This window comes from Syngnathoides biaculeatus, chromosome 7 (genome assembly GCF_019802595.1).
Source record: "Syngnathoides biaculeatus isolate LvHL_M chromosome 7, ASM1980259v1, whole genome shotgun sequence".
NCBI classification, from domain to species: domain Eukaryota; kingdom Metazoa; phylum Chordata; class Actinopteri; order Syngnathiformes; family Syngnathidae; genus Syngnathoides; species Syngnathoides biaculeatus.
Genome location: NC_084646.1, coordinates 22,748,727 through 22,763,759, shown reverse-complemented (window position 1 = coordinate 22,763,759; position 15,033 = coordinate 22,748,727).

The window sequence follows — 15,033 nt, the reverse complement described above, 5'->3', positions numbered from 1 at the left end:
GGAGGAGGAGTTCACAATAGGAGCATGTCTTGTGTAGCGTCTGCATGAGCGCTTCACCATGCGCCCCAAACAGATTGTAACCTCCATGCTCGTCTCTCATCTTCATGTCTCTGACTTTGACTTTAAACTCCACTGGTGTTGAGGTTACCTTGAGGGAGAAAACTTTTAATTATCACATCAAATTCACCCTTGCCCTCTGTGGGACGCCAAGCCACAACAAAGGATGGAGGAGAAGAGAGTTGAAAGTGCCCAAAGGGCTGGACGATGGCAGTCATTTCCACTGTATATTTTTTGCTTGTGGGGGAAGTCCTGGTACGATGTAAAGCCAATCACTAGTACTAAACAGTGCTTACAGCGAAGCATTAACCCCACTGTCCCACCATCCCATTACAGCCCTGCAGGTGCAGAGAAGATTATTGTATGTAGGACAGACTGGACTAAATCTAGACTTCCTATTCCCCAACCCTGTGCTGCTATGGGCCTCAGGTCAGTCTTGTCCTTGAATCTCTCCTAATTTGCAGTAACACAAACTGTGCCTGTTGAGTTTTGATCGTCAGATAGAAATACTGTACTGTACTGTACTGTACTGTATCATAGCATATGGAGGATTAAATAGCCACATATAGTATTAACGTGAAATGTGTGACTGTACAAAATCAATCCTTTTTCTGTAGCACTTGCCCTCTATAGTGGGCGAGCTCGAGTCTCTCCTCGCTGACTTGGAGTTCAGAGATTGGTTACTGCAGGGCAAATAAGTATTTGGTCAGATTTTGTGCTTTAAATGATTAGATGAGAATGAATGAATACAATGACGAGTGAAGCCTGTAATAGTCATCATAGGTATTCCTCACGTGTGAGATATAAAATGAGGGGGGAAATCCAGCAAAACAACAGGTGTCACTCTTTTCTTTTTAAGTGGGAGAGCTTGCACAATTGGTGGCTGACTAAATTGATTTTTGCCCCACTGTACATCCAGAACTGGATTGCAGCCATTTGCAGACTATAGAGACAAATCACTCTAACATTCATACCTCAGGACAATTTAGAGTCTTCACTTAACATGTGCTATTAGAATGTAGGAGGAAATTGCCGCTGGTGTACCGTAGCTTTGAGTTTTGACGACTCATATTGAACAGGAACGTCTTGGTATTAATTTGTCTGTAACTATACCATGACTAAACTATACATTTTTATTCCGAGCCGTCACCACAGGATGTACTCAAGACACCGTGTTCTCCGTTTTCAATGATTGCATGTACTATCTGATGAACTCAGCAATTCTGTCAGGGTTAAGAGAAAGCTTCCCACCCAGGTCAGACATGATTCCACACTGCCCATAAACTTGGATAAAGCAGCTTGACTGAAGGTCAACCCACGACAGTCAGAAAGAAACTTGATTTGATGGACAGACCACAGCCAACCAGTGCATCCAATGTGTTCCATCACTCCACAAGCCTAGAAAAGAGAAAGAAAAGGGGGGGGGAATCCAATTTGCCATGTGGATCCACAGCTGTCACAGCAGGAGAATTAAACATTACCCATAACTCACTGGGGGTGCTGTGCAGGTCAGTAAGTGGTGGAGGCTGGCAGCATCACTCTTTGGTGCAATAACAAAGGATTTCAACCTTTGACTCTCAACACTGGTGCAACATGTGGTTAACAATGTTGTGCACACACCTTAAGCCCAAAGAGAAAGACATGGAGAAATGTCAGCATAAACGCTATATTTTACACCCTGCTGGTTCTAGAGCAGCCAAGGTGGGCTGAGGCAGGGTGAGTATTACCAGGTTCCTATGGCTGCTGGCCTCCTTGTTTCATCACCCTCACAGGCTGACTGCTTGCCTGGTTGCCCCGCCACCACCAGAACCTCAATTACCTGACTGACGTTTCATTAGCGTCTGCAGCTGATCCCGTGGCTGAGAGGCAGAGGACCGTGGAGCACAAAGGGGGTGGGGAGATGTTTGTGGTCTTCCATGCATTATATTTCCATGCGCTGTCAATGTCATGGCTCAAAGTACATCCACACAGCCACCCCATTATACTGTAGTCATTTATACGTGCTTGTATTCACACAATATGTGGTCTAAAGTAGAGCTGGCAATGCTCCCTTCATCCCTTCTGACATGGATTGTTTGAGCAAATTGGAAATGGGAAAGTTTTTTTGTATGCCACATGTCACTTCAATAGGTGAATCTGGACAATCCAGTGAGATGCCACTATCAGAACTTTACCTATTTTCTAATGAATTGTCCTTATCCCACCATATTTTGAGGCAAGTTACACCAAGGCCTGGTCACCAGTCAGTTGCAGGCCATATACAGATGAGGAAACATTCTCATGGGCCTTCCTATGGGCAATTTAGACCCTATATAATTAATTTAACCTGCATGTTTCTGGAATGTAGAAGGAAGACGGAGTATTTGGAGAACACCAGAAACTCATCTGTCAAACTCCTGAAGTTTTCAAATGCCACGTCAATCATTGGCCTAAATGAAGACAGTGATGAGTCTGCATATTCCCAAGAAGTGGAGCTGCTAGTGCTCTCGTGGAGCCAATACAACCTGGAGCGGAAGACGCTTGTGACTGTAAAGATGAAGTTGGAAACCTCTTTCACCACAAGTGGCCGTCATGCTGTCTAACTGCCCTGTGTCAGCCATCAAGACCTTCAGTTTATGTGGATTATAGTCTCTTAGGACCTGAAGTGGGAGGCTGACATCAACTCTATCCTTGATAAGACCAGCAGAGAATGTACTTCCTTTGTGTTCTAAAGGATGCGTGGCTCTGGCCCAGGATTTGTTGAAGCAGCTCTATTCAGTTAGTCATTGAATCATACCTGTATTCATCCATCACAGCCTGGTTGGGTGCTTCCACAAAGGATAAAATCAAAAGATAATGGGCAGTTAGGACTGCAGACAATATAATTTTAAGTCTTGCAAAGTGCACGAGGCCTCCTCATCCTGGTCATCATCTTTTCGAGCTCCTTTCTTCTGCTAGGCGCAGTTGATCAATGTACATTCCAATAACTTATTCCCTTTTTCCATGACCTTCTTATACAGCTGACATACAATTCTTTTGTGAGGTTACCATTTTTTCCCCTAGTTTTGTACATGTCTGTTGCGACAATATTACATAATTATTACAGGACTCGTTGTAGCTTCGTCACTTCAAGTTATTCTTGTAACTGTCGTTGATTAGGACTTGCCACTTACATGCTTTATGACTCTCTGCACTATTTGCACAATTGCCTTTGTATTACCGTTACTACTAACCTCCCATTCATCTTTTGTGTTTTTATGGCTTATTATATTTTGTCATAGAGGCAATTGGCTCCAACTACTGGAGACAAATTCCTTGTGCGTTAACTAGGCTTTACCTAATCAGGATATCTGCAGCCGATTAGCGAGTTTAAAAAAATGATAAGCAATCACCAATCCGATCACAAGATGGACCAATGAGTCTACTTAAATTACCTGTTCATTTAAAGTATATACTTGTGTACTTAATTGTTCAAAAATATATATTTACAATAAATAATCTTTCTTAGTTCATCTATTGATGCCAGTAAGGCATAGTGACAGACAGAAGAAATTATACATGAATTATGACAAGCAAACATATCAGCTGATGAGCAAAAAATGTAAAAAAATGCCAATTATCGGCCGATCCGATCAGGCCGATCAAATTGGTGTAAAGTCTAGTGTCAACATACCTGGCCAATATGATTGTGATTGTGAAACCAGGGATACAGTGAAGAAAAGAAATATTTGAACACCCTGCTATATTGCAGGTGCTCCCACATAGAAATCAAGGAGGGGTTTGAAATTTTAATCGTAGGTGCGTGTCCACTGTGAGAGAGATAATCTAAAAAGAAAAAATCCAGAAATCACAATGTATGATTTTTTTAACGATTCATTTATCTGATACAGCTGCAAATAAGTATTTGAACACCTGTCTATCAGCTACAATTCTGACCCTCAAATACCTGCTAGTCCGCCTTTAAAAGTCCACCTCCACTCCATGTATTATTCTAAATCAGATGCACCTGTGTGAGGTCGTTAGCTGCATAAAGACACCTGTTCATCCCATACAATCAGCAAGATTCAAACTTGTAACATGGGCAAGACCGAAGAGCTGTCCAAAGACACCAGGGAGAAAATTGTTCAACTCCACATGGGTGGAAAGGGCTACGGAGAAATTGCCAAGCAACTTGGTGAAAAAAGGTCCACTGTTGGAGCAATCATTAGAAAATGGAAGAAGCTAAACACGACAGTCAATCTCAATCGGAGTAGAGCCCCATGCAAGATATCACCTCGTGGGGTCTCTGTGATAGTGATAGAAAGGAATCAGACCAGGACTACACGACAGGACTCTGTCAATGACCTGAAAAAAGCTGGGATCACCGTTGCCAAGGTGACTGTTGGTAATACACTAAGATGTCATGGTTTGAAATCATGCATGGCACAGATGGTTCCCCTACTTAAACCACCATACGTCAAGGCCCATCTTAAGTTTGCCAATGACCATTTGGACGATACACAGGAGTCATGGGAGAAGGTTTTGTGGTCAGATGAGACCAAAATGGAACTTTTTGGTCATAATTCCACTAACCATGTTTGGAGGAAAACAAGTGATGAATTTCATCGCAAGAACACCATCCTTTCTGTGAAGCATCATGCTTTGGGGGTGTTTTTCTGCACATGGGACAGGATGACTGCACTGTATTAAGGAGAGGATGACCGCAGCCATGTATTGTGAGATTTTGGGGAACAACCTCTTTCCCTCAGTCAGAGCATTGAAGATGGGTCGTCTTTCAACATGACAATAACCCGAAGCACACAGCCAGGAAAAGAAAGGAGTAGCTCCGTAAGAAGCATATCAAGGTTCTGGCGTGGCCTAGCCAGTCTCCAGACCTAAACCCAATAGAAAATCTTTGGAGGGAGCTGAAACTTTGTGTTTCTCAACAACAGCCTAGGAACCTGTCTGATCTAGAGAACATCTGTGTGGAGGAGTGGGCCAAAATCCCTCATGCAGTGCAAACCTGGTGAACAACTACAGAAAAGATTTGACCTCCGTAATTGCAAACAAAGGCTACTGTACCAAATATTAACATTGGTTTTCTCAGGTGTTCAAATACTTATTTGCAGCTGTATCACACAGTTAAATCGTTAAAAAAAAACATACATTGTGATTTCTGATTTTTTTCCGTTTAGATTATCTCTCTCACAGTGGACATGCATCTACGATGAAAATTTCAGACCCCTCCATGATTCTAAGTGGGAGAACTTGCAATTTAGCAGGGTGTTCAAATACTTATTTTCTTCACTGTAGCATACAAACTCCACTCAGGAAGGCTGTACCCGAGATCCAAACACCAAGCCTCAGAACTCTGAGGCAGGCAATGTAACCAGGTGCCGCTGTGCTTTCTTGATGAAAGTAATGATACTGACTATTTAGACTATTTTATAAATTGTGGATTAAATTAATTCAATGAAATTATTCAAATGATCTTTTAGGGCTCTATTTTTTACCCATCTTACTGAGAGTGGTTAGACTGGGTGTTGGTAGTTTTGCAGAAAGTGAAGACAGCCAACTTTCATCGCCAATCAAAGCGGCTCGTCTCATTCCCTTTAAACATGGTGCAAGAGTTCCACAGATTTCTGTGTGGAAGAGGACGATGTGTAATCGTCAGTCATCTGTGCGTGACTGGATCCCATCACTCCTCTTGCCTGGTTTGGCAATGTGAGAGGGTACCGTTATCAAATACAGAATGACCTGGTTATTTAAATATGTCCGTAGACTTCATGTGTCTGTCCCCAACCCCGATCATACATGCTATTGTTTTGTACCTTTTGGTAGTAGACCTGTCTTGAATCTTGGAGGTTGTGTTTTTGTAATAAATGTCGATTTATGGCAACTCAAGGGACCATAACCATGTGGTTTTATTTTTGTTGTCTTCTGTGCGACTTACCTATATATTCATGGGACTCTTAATTGAGTGTGGCCTCTCCATGGGGTTATGGGGTTAGAACAGCCCATGGCAGAGATGATCCAGGGTGAACTGAGCAGGTGAGTGAGACTTCCACCTTGAGTCTCTCCACAGAGTCCATGCTTGCCTGAGCCTCTCCTCCCCATTTGTCATGCTCACCAAGTAAGATCTCCAAAGAGATTTGGGAACAGCACAGTCTACAGGAGTAGAGAATAACAGCAATAAAATCAGATGAGTTTTTGTCTCACCAAGTCAGGCTTGTTGACAATTTGTAACTAATGGCTAAAGTTTGCTGTACGGTGCAGCTTCCTCCAAAGCACACAATAAACTGCCAGTGTCCCACCATTCTTGTTTCGACAAACACAACAGGTGGAAAATCCTACTATTATCAGTATCATACTGCATATGCTGTAAAAAAAAATGGATAAAAGAGCCAAGAGCTTCAACCCACATTGACCTAAAGTAGTGAATTATGACCTGATGCAGAACATAAAAAGCAAAGACCTTCCTGTAATTGTAATTCTTTGGCTCAAAGACAATTAGTCAAATCCTGAGTGCCTCTTCATTTCCATATTTTTGAATATTCTACTTAATTATGCAAAGAGAATAGTGAGATGAAGTTCTAAAAAAAAAATACCCATAAAGCCCTTATTAAGAGCAGAGGGGATTAATGACAGTTAATATGAGGGCAATCAAACATTTAATGCAAAGGCCTTCCTGCAGGCAAACAGTATTTAAATGAGTCAATTAGACGTTCATTATCTCCAAGCCTGTAAATGGAGTCGGAGCTTCTTCAATGTTATCGCAGAGATTATGTCCCGGCTAAAAAGGAACTAATGAAATATTTTAAAGTTAACTACTTACACATGGAATACGTGTAAATAGTGATTGCTCCAGGGCTGGCTACACGCTGTTATCAAATCATGTGAGATATTATATTGAGATTGTCCCATGAATCATAATTATTGAGCTAGTGCAATCCCTCCTTCCAATTAGTGGTATTGTTTAGTTGAAACGATGAGGGGAAAATGGTTGAAGGCTGACATGCATTTTTGCATATATGGCCCCTAAATTGTTGTTTTGCTAGGACACCACCCAAGTAGATACATCCATGGGATACAAAGATATGTGGCAGAGAATAACTTCAAAATAAAACTATGCAGATACTCTCTGTCGATTTCAGACCCCCGTCTTCCTCTTTGTTTCCTCTCTTGCCCTCCCTCCAGGTCTAAGTCTCCACTCTTGTCATTTGCCCCAGCACACAATTACTGTGTGTGATTGCTATCAGCCGGGACGGTCGGAGAGGCTCCCAAATTAAGGCCTAAATAAGATTTCCTACATGGCGAAGGCCGTAGCCCTGGACATGGTAATGAAAGCCTATACATCACAATCAGGCCGACAATCCTATTCATACTGCAAGACATTACTCTCACTCCTCATAATTATAGAGGGCTGACAGACGGGCCTGTGAGGCATGGTGGAGGGGACGAGTGGGAGGAAAGGGTAGAGGAAGTGTTAGTAGTGGAGTTGTGGCACTCACTGGCCACTTCATTAGGTACACCTAGACAATGTAATAAGATCCAGTACAAGAGCTCCACCAACATTCTCCCTTTACAAAGATAGTATAAAATAGTATTCAGCAGTGTACAGACCTCCCCAAACAATCATAAATATGTCAAACTATATTGTATTTCTTCCTACTTCCATATGAATAAGTACAGTAAATATCATTTTATGAGTTTCCTCTAGAATCTGTTTTGTCTCTGCTGTATGAGGCTTTTTTTTTTTTTTTTACTATTTCTGTTCACTTTTACATATTCAAAATAAATTAAGAAGTAAAAAAATAACACTTTTCCACTCCAGTTGTGTAGTTTGCACTTATGCATATTAGATGCAGGTGGGTGCCTAACCCTAATGCCACCAGCGTGTTTCACTGAAACTCTGTCTGATACCATTTTTCCATACTGCAAGCAGACAAAAAGCATCAAAATGAAATATTTTTTTCTTTGGCCCGCCAACAACAACTGTTCAAATTTCTGTGGATTGTGTGGATGACTACTCATTGCAATTAACCATCTTCCCAAATTTACTAAATCACTTGCATTTCACTCCTTCCGTTCTTTAGTACAGTGGAAGAATGCTGCTCATCTTTTTTAAATGGTTACTGGAGTTAACAATAGCAGCACAGGAGCGTAGTGGATAACATCTACCTCAGTCAAGAGTAAAGGTGTGTTAGATTCACTGAAGACTGAAATGTTCAGAGCTGTGAGTGTGAATCGTTGTCTATATGTGCCCTGCGATTGAATGGATGACAATGCAGCCCTACGGAGGAACAAGCCAGTTCAATCTGCAGGCTGGTCCCAAGCTCGGATAAATGCAGAGGGTTGCATCAGAAAGGGCATGCGGCGTAAAACTGTGCCAAACAAATGTGAGCGTTCATCTAAAGAATCCCATACCAAATCGGTCGTGGCCCCGGTTAACAACGCCCGCCCCCAGCACTGCTAACCTGCAAGGCATCGGTGGAAATTCAGCTACTGTGGGTTGAAGACAAAGAAGAAGAGGAAACCTGATTCATTAGCAGAAGAAGAGGAGGAATGCACAAGCCCTACAACTGAGTGTAGGGTCTTTGAATGTTGGGATTATGACAGGAAAAGCTCAGGAGTTGGTTGACATGATGATTAGGAGAAAGGTTGATATATTGTGCATCCAAGAGAGCAGGTAGAAAGGTAGTAAGGCTACAAGTTTAGGAGCAGGGTTTAAATTATTTTACCATGGAGTAGATGGTAAAAGAAATGGAGTAGGGATTATTTTAAAGGAAGAGCTGGCTAAGAATGTCTTGGAGGTGAAAATAGTATCAGATGGAGTGATGAGGCTGAAATTTGAAATTTAGGGTGTTTATAATGTGATTAGCACCTATGCCCCACAGGTAGTATGTGACCTAGAGATGAAAGAGAAATTCTGGAAGGAACTAGATTAAGTAGTTCAGAGCATTCCAGAGAGAGAGTTGTGATTGGTGTAGATTGAAATGGACATGTTGCTGAAGGAAACAGGGGTGATGAAGAAGTGATGAGTAAGTACGGCATCCCGGAAAGGAACTTTGAGAGCCAGATGGTGGTGGACTTTGCAAAAATGATGGAAATGGCTGTAGTGAACATTTTGGCAGGAACATTTTGTGACCTACAAGGGCGGCGGTAGAACCATGCAGGTGGGTTATATTTTGTGCAGACAATGTAATCTGAAGGAGGTAAATGACTGTAAGGTAGTGGTAGGGGAGAGTTTACTGTAGCTCGAGAGCATAGGATGGTGGTGTGTAGGATGACTTTGGTGGTGGGTAGGAAGATTAAGAAGATAAAGGTAGAGCAGAGAACCATGTGGTGGAAGCTGAGAAAGGAAGAATGTTATGCAGCCTTTTGAAAAGAGTTGAGACAGGCTCTTGATGGACAGCAGAAGCTCCCGGAAGAGGAAGACTCGACTAATACAGCCAAGGTGATCAGAGAGACAGGCAGGAGAGTACTTGATGTGTCTTCTGGAAGAAAAGGGGAGAAGGAGACTTGGTGGTGGAACCCCAAAATACAGGAAGTCATACAAGGAAAGAGATTAGTGAAGAAGACGTGGGACACTGAGGGGACAAAGGAGGGGCAAAAGGAATACATTGATATTTAATGTAGGGCAAAGGTAGAAGTGGTGAAGGCTAAACAAGAGGCTTATGACGACATCTACTCCAGGTTGGACACGAAAGAAGGAGAAAAGGATTTGTACAGGTTGGCCAGACAGAGGGATGGAGATGGGAAGGATGTGCAGCAGGTAAGGGTTATTAAGGACAGAGACGGAAATGTGTTGACTGGTGCGAGTACTGTACTAAATAGATGGAAAGAATAGTTCAAAAAGTGATGGCTGAAGAAGATGTGGGAGAAGGAAGAGTAGAAGAGGCAAGTGTGAAGGACCAGGAAATGGCAATGATTAGTAAGGGAAGTTAGAAAGGCACTACAAAGGATGAATAATGGAAAGGCCGTTGGTCCTGATGACATACCTGTGGAGGAATGGAAGAAATTCGGAGAGATGGCTGTGGAGTTTTTGACCAACTTATTCAACAGAATACTAGCGGGTGAGAAGATGCCCAAAGAATGGAGGGAAAGTGTGCTAGTTCCAATTTTTAAGAACAAAGGCAATGTGCAGAGCTGTGGGAACTATAGAGGAATAAAGTGGATGAGCCACACAATGAAGTTATGGGAAAGAGTAGTGGAGGCTAGACTCAGGACAGAAGTAAGCATCTGCGAGCAACAGTATGGTTTTATGCCTAGAAAGAGTGGCACAGATGCATTATTTGCCTTGAGGATGCTCGTGGAAAAGTACAGAGAAGGTCAGAAGGAGTTACATTGTGTCTTTGTGGATCTAGAGAAAGCCCATGACAGAGTACCAAGAGAGTAACTGTGGTACTGCGTGGGTAAGTCTGGTCTAGGGAAAGCCTATGACACAGTACCAAGAGAGGAACTGTGGTCCTGCATGTGTAAGTCTTGTGTGGCGGAGAAATATGTTGGAATAGTACAGGACATGTATGGCGGCAGCAGGACAATGGTGAGGTCTGCCATATGCGTGACAGAAGAATTTAGGGTGGAAGTGGGAGTGTATCAGGGATCAGCTCTGAGCTGCTTCCTGTTTGCTGTGTTAATGGATAAGATGACAGATGAGGTTAGACTATAATCCCCTTGGACCATGATGCTCGCAGATGAATGATATCGTCATATGCAGTGAAAGCAGGGGGGAGGTGGAGGAGCAATTACAAAGATGGAGGCATGCACTGGAAAGGAGAGGAAGGAAGATTAGCCGAAGTAAAACAGAATATATGTGCATGAATGAGAGAGGTGGAGGGGGAAGAGTGAGGCACCAAGGGAGAAGAGATAGCGAGGGTGGACGACTTCAAATACTTGGGGTCAACAATACAGAGCAATGGAGAGTGTGGTAAGGAAGTGAAGAAACGGGTCCAAGCAGGTTGAAACACTTGGGAGAAGGTGTCTAGTGTGTCATTGTGACAGAAGAGTCTCTGCTAGGATGCAGGGCAAAGTTTATAAAACAGTGGTGAGGCCGGCCATGATGTATGGATTAGAGATGGTGGCTCTGAAGAAAAAACATGAAGCAGAGCTGGAGGTGGCAGAAATGAAGGTGTTGAGGTTTTCTCTTGGAGTCAACAGGTTGGATAGGATTAGAAATTAGCTAATTAGAGGGACAGCCAAAGTTGGATGTTTTTGGAGACAAGGTTAGAGAGAGGAGACTTCGATGGTTTGGACATGTCCAGAGGTGAGAGAGTGAGTATATTCGTAGAAGGGTGCTGAGGATGGAGCTGCCAGGCGAAAGAGCAAGAGACCAAAAGACCAAAGAGAAGGTTGATGGATGTTTTTAGGGAAGACATGAGCAGTTAGGGTTAGAGAGGAAGATGCAGGAGATAGGCTCAGATGGAAAAATATGACACGCTGTGGCGACCCCGCACGGGACAAGCTGAAAGGAAAAGAAGAAGATTCAATGGATAACAAGTCCAGAGTGTACTCTGCTTGTCGCCCAAAATGAAATTAAGTTGGTCCACTGGCCATAATTAAGGCAAGGGCCATGTACAGTAAAATGAATGAATGGCTAGTTTTCAATATTGTTGAATTGCCTTGTTGACTATGTGATGAGCATAATATAGGAAAAGTGGTATGAAACAGTGCCACGTAAAAGTATTCGGCCCCCTTGAAGTTTTAAAACCTTCGCCACATTTCAGGCTTCAAAAATACAAAATTAACATTTTTTTGTCAAGAATCAACAACAAGTGGGACAAAATTGTCAAGTGGAATTAAATGTATTGGATATTTTATACTTTTTTAACAAATAAAAACCTGAAAAGTGGCGCGTACAATATTATTTGGCCCCTTTACTTTAAGTGCGGCAAACTCACTCCAAAAGTTCAATGAGGATCTCTGAATGATCCAATGATGACTGATGATGACAAATAGAATCGACCTGTGTGTAATCAATTCTTCGTATAAATGCACCTGCTCTGTGACAGTCTCGAGGTTCTGTTTAAAGTGCAGAGAGGATCATGAAGACTAATGAACACACCAGGCAGGTCTGAGATACTGCTGTGGAGAAGTTTAAAGCCAGATTTGGATACAAAAAGATTTCCCAAGATTTAAACATCTCAATGCTCAGTGCTCCGTGCAAGCAGTCATATTGAAACAGAAGGAGTATCAGATCACCGCAAATCTACCAAGACCCGGCCGTCCCTCTAAACTTTCACCTCGAACAAGGAGAAGACTGATCAGAGATGGAGCCAAGTGGCCCATGATCACTCTGGATGAACTGCACAGATCTATAGCTGAGGTGGGAGAGTCTGTCCATAGGACAACAATCAGTCGTACACTGCACAAATCTGGTCTTTATGGAAAAGTGGCAAGAACAAAGCCATTTCCCCAAAGATATCCATAAAAAGTCCCGTTTAAAGTTTGCCACAAGCCACCTGGGAGACACACCAAATGTGGAAGAAGGTGCTCTGGTCAGATGAAACCAAAATCAAACTTTTTGGCCACAATGCAAAACGATATGTTTGGCATAAAAGCAACACACCTTGAGCACACAATCCCCACTGTCAAACATGGTGGAGGCAGCCTCATGGTTTGTGCCTGCTTTTCTTCAGCAGGGACAGGGAAGATGGTTAATATTGATGGGAAGATGAATGGGGCTAAATACAGGACCATTCTGGAAGAAAACCTGTTGGGAGTCTGCAAAAGACCTGAGACTGTGATGGAGTCTTATCTTCCAACAAGACAATGATCCAAAACATAAAGCCAATCTACAATTGAATGGTTCACAAATAAACATATCCAGGTGTTAGAATGGCCAAGTCAAAGTCCAGATCTGAATCCAATCAAGAATCTGTGGGCAGAACTGAAGACTTCTGTTTATAAACGCTCTCCATCTAACCTCACTGAACTCGAGCTGTTTTGCAAGGAAGAATGGACAAGAATTTCAGTCTCTCGATGTTCAAAACTGATCGAGACATACCCCAAGCGACTTGCATCTGTAATTGCAGCAAAAGGTGGCACTACAAAGTACTAATGCAAGGGGGCCGAATAATATTACACGCCCCACTTTTCAGGTTTTTATTTGTTAAAAAGTTCAAAATATCCAATAAATTTCGTTCAACTTCACGATTGTGTCCCACTTGTTGTTGAATCTTGTCAAAAAATGTTAATTTTATATCTTTGTTTGAAGCCTGAAATGTGGCGAACGGTTGAAAAGTTCAAGGGGGCCGAATACTTTCACAAGGCACTGTACATTCTGGCTAATTTTGTATGCATTTCTTTTTGGATCTCCCTATGTTCTAGGCTAACCAATTAGATGTCTTGTGTGTGTATATTCCTCTTGCTTTGCCTCACAGAAACCAGGAGTTCCCAGATTAGTGTCGTGGGTTTAATACCTGCAGTCTCAGTCTGCAGTCCTAATTTAGGTATAACATAGATTGAAAATAGCTATATTCTTAGCATTTTCCCACAATGAGAAGATACTTCCTACTCAACCAAAACCACATTTTCTATCAAACACTGTGACACAAGTCCAAATATGTGTTTACAGACAAACTGACTCCTTCACACAGAGTGGTGTGATAAGATGTGAGGGGGAACAGCTTTGCGATCGATACCATGAGCAGGAATCAGCGATGGGGAGAATAAGACAATGGCCTATCAGATTGAGGTTGACTTCTCCTTGTATGCATGGCAGGCCGTTGACAATAGATTGGCTCAGAAATCCGATGGCACTCGGCGGCAGTGAGAGAAGGAAAAAAACAGGAGACGGATGAAAAGAGAGATTGCTAATGCTCTCCAAGCAAGGCATTTTAATCTGTGACAGAGGAGGGATTTGGTGAAAACCATTATCACACGGTGACCCTTCCTCTTCTCCCATCCCCTTTCTCTTCTGATAAGACAGCCTTATCAGTCTGCTTGGAGGTAGTGTATGTATGTGTGTGTGTGTGTGTGTGTGTGTGTGTGGTGTGTGTGTGTGTGTGTGTGCATCCATACTTTTGCATATGTTGCAAAATGGGACATTGAAAATGTGATGCACTGGAGCCAGGCAAGCCCTGGCTCAGTCGATGTAAATCTCCTTAAGAACTCAGTCAAACAGTCACCATGCCAAAGTGCAAAGCAACAGCCATGACAGCGACTTAACATGAAGCGCATTGTTTCATCTGCTCTGTGTGGGTGTGCCTCACCTGCAGCTGCCGAGATACATTTCATCTCCTGATTGCAACCTTCAAAAGAGATGCGCCCATGATGGTGTCGGCCCACGCGGGTCGCACGTGCTCTTTCTGTTGGGCCAGGTGTGGAAGTCTGAGAAGTGTGTGTGTTGAGGGTGAGGAAGCAGGTGGAGAAGTGTGCTTGCGATAACTCTTCCTAATGTAATGGACTCAGCCTTGCCTTTGTGTCTTCAGCCAGTGTCAATGTATGTTGGCGTGCACATACATGTCTGTACATGTTGGTGTGACTGAGTTCATACATTTGTTTGCATTTAGATCTAAGTGTGTGTGCGCATGCATGCATTGTTGAGCAGCATAAACACTCCTGCTTTGTGTGCGTGTGTTGCCGTGTGCCTCTCCAGAGTACGGTGTCCCTTCTGTGATCAGGACAATCCATCAGGCTTTGCTAGTCATTAATCATAAGAGTCATACACACACACACACACACACACACACACACACACACCTGGAATAGGGATGGACAGTGGAGTCACTTCAGTTTAGCTCTCACACCTTCACCAAAGAGAGTACTAGAAAATAGATCTTCAGAGCTTCAAACATGAAGAACTCCGAAACCACTGCTCCATTTACGTTTGTCTTTAAGAAGAATCTGTTCTTGGTGATGGCGATAGCGTGCAAGTACAGTCGAAAGTTAAACACAATCCATGTTGGTTGATCTTTTTGAAACAGAACATTAAATAAACTTAATTGAGTTCATACCCAATTCCACTGAAGCTGGGATGTTGTGTTAAACTAATTAAAAACAATACGGTGATTTGCA